The sequence below is a fragment of the Clavelina lepadiformis genome, chromosome 7 (genome assembly GCF_947623445.1).
Source record: "Clavelina lepadiformis chromosome 7, kaClaLepa1.1, whole genome shotgun sequence".
In the NCBI taxonomy this organism is placed as follows: domain Eukaryota; kingdom Metazoa; phylum Chordata; class Ascidiacea; order Aplousobranchia; family Clavelinidae; genus Clavelina; species Clavelina lepadiformis.
Window position 1 is genome coordinate 2,755,244 of NC_135246.1, and position 2,500 is coordinate 2,757,743.

Below are 2,500 nucleotides of genomic sequence, written 5' to 3' on the forward strand. Positions count from 1 at the left end.
AGTTAGACGCCGACCGGGAAGGTCGCGTAACTATTTAGCAAGCCAGAGTCTCGTTCGTTATCGGAATTAACCAGACAAATCGCTCCACCAACTAAGAACGGCCATGCACCACCACCCACAGAATCAAGAAAGAGCTCTCAATCTGTCAATCCTCACTGTGTCCGGGCCGGGTGAGATTTCCCGTGTTGAGTCAAATTAAGCCGCAGGCTCCACTCCTGGTGGTGCCCTTCCGTCAATTCCTTTAAGTTTCAGCTTTGCAACCATACTTCCCCCGGAACCCAAAGACTTTGGTTTCCCGAAAGCTGCCGGAGAGGTCGTCAAAGTAACGCCCCCCGATCGCTAGTTGGCATCGTTTATAGTCAGAACTAGGACGGTATCTGATCGTCTTCGAACCTCTGACTTTCGCTCTTGATTAAAGAAAACATTCTTGGCAAATGCTTTCGCAGTTGTTCGTCTTGCGCCGATCCAAGAATTTCACCTCTAGCGGCACAGTACGAATGCCCCCGTCCGTCCCTCTTAATCATTACCTCGCGCTCCGAAAACCAACAAAATAGAACCGAGGTCCTATTCCATTATTCCATGCACCATTATTCAGGCGAACCGCCTGCTTTGAACACTCTAATTTTTTCAAAGTAAACGTTCCGGCCGCCGCCAACACTCAGTCAAGAGCACCGACGGTGAACCGAAGGTGAGGCCGGGCACGCCAGTACACGCCTTGCGACGGACCGACGGCCCGAGCCCAAAATCCAACTACGAGCTTTTTAACCGCAACAACTTAAATATACACTTTTGGAGCTGGAATTACCGCGGCTGCTGGCACCAGACTTGCCCTCCAATGGATACTCGTTAAAAGTTTTAGAGTGTACTCATTCCAATTACAGGGCCTCGTTAGAGTCCTGCATTGTTATTTTTCGTCACTACCTCCCCGCGTCGGGAATGGGTAATTTGCGCGCCTGCTGCCTTCCTTGGAAGTGGTAGCCGTTTCTCAGGCTCCCTCTCCGGAATCGAACCCTGATTCCCCGTCACCCGTAAGAACCTCGGTAGGCAGATACCGTACCGACGAAAGTTGATAGGGCAGACACTTGAATGATTTGTCGCCGGTGCAAGACCGTGCGATCCGCAAAGTTATCCAGAGTCACCAACGAGCACGGGCCGAGGCCCGGTCGGTTTTTGGTCTGATAAATGCACGCCTCCGTGAGTCGGCGCTTTTCGCATGTATTAGCTCTAGAATTACCACAGTTATCCAAGTAACACGTACGATCAAATGAACCATAACTGATTTAATGAGCCATTCGCAGTTTCACTGTACGAGAGCTCGTACTTACACTTGCATGGCTTAATCTTTGAGACAAGCATATGACTACTGGCAGGATCAACCAGGTAGCTATTCGCAGCAAACGAGGCTGCTGCGGGACGACGGGCGCCCCGCGTTTCTTTTCACACGTTCTCCGTGTACATCGCTACTCAAACACTACGCTCGCGGCTTGCACGAGCTCCGAAAACCGTCGATTCCGGACGCTGCCCGGCGATTCGAGTGCAATACTCGCGCCGAGGCACGCCGATAGCTTGCCACTGGATCCGACAGACCGCTCAAAACCCCGGCTAAGCATGGGCGACCGCGCGAACAGCATTACATCTGCCCATCGTGCCCGACGCCAACCGAGATCGATTCTGCTTCGATTCGCACTCGCGCGCGCATTCGCTCACACGACTGCCTGCTCCCTCATAGTAGTCACAGAATCCTGCATCGCCATGGTACCCCAGAACGGCCTCGGGATCGCGCGACCTCGCGGCCGGATTTGGAGTTTGGGAAGGTGCGTGGCCGCTTGCCGTGGCCGCCGAACCGCGCCCCGGCCGGGCACTGCGCGCAACTCGAACGTTTGGACTCTGAAAATATTTCCCAACGTTTGGACTTTAACTTTTTGTCGAGACTTGAAAAAATTTCAGAGTCCAAACATCGACCCGCGGCAAAAACTTTTCCGAGGTCGAAAAATCCGCGCTCGGTCAAGAGAATATGCGCGGCCTGGGCGTTTGGACTCTAACATTTTTTGGAGTGGATGGGAAAAATTTTCAGAGTCCAAAACACCGACCCGCGCGTGATGCTCTCCCGAGTTCGGAAAATCCGCGCCAGGTGAAAGCTATGCGCGCGACCTGGTCGTTTGGACTCTAAAAAATGTTCAAGTCTCATCACACCAACAAAAAGTTAAAGTCCAAACACCGACTCGCGGCTAAAGCTCTTCCGACTTGGGAAAATCCGCGGCGGGTGAGGGCTATCCGCGCGACCTGGGCGTTTGGACTTAACATTTTTTTGGTGTGAATCGACTTGAAAAAATTTCGAAGTCAAAAGTCTATAAAATTAATCTAATGCCATACAGTGTCAAAGTGCACAATTTTAATCGATATAATCATAACAATATATGTCATACAACAAAATCATCAAATAATCGTCAAGCAGCATTGCAAAGCTACGTGAGTCAATGCAAGGCAATGACAACGTATT

The 2,500-nt window shown here is 51.2% G+C and overlaps 1 non-coding gene across 1 annotated transcript in view; it reads right to left on the reverse strand.

The window, feature by feature from the left end:
• The window catches only part of LOC143466338 (small subunit ribosomal RNA), a 1,808-nt gene extending 425 nt beyond the window's left edge, over positions 1-1,383 (reverse strand). Inside the window, exon 1 of the ribosomal RNA XR_013118781.1 lies at positions 1-1,383. This exon is cut by the window's left edge and continues 425 nt beyond it. This is a non-coding gene — a ribosomal RNA (small subunit ribosomal RNA).
• Between the last annotated feature and the right edge of the window lie 1,117 nt (positions 1,384-2,500).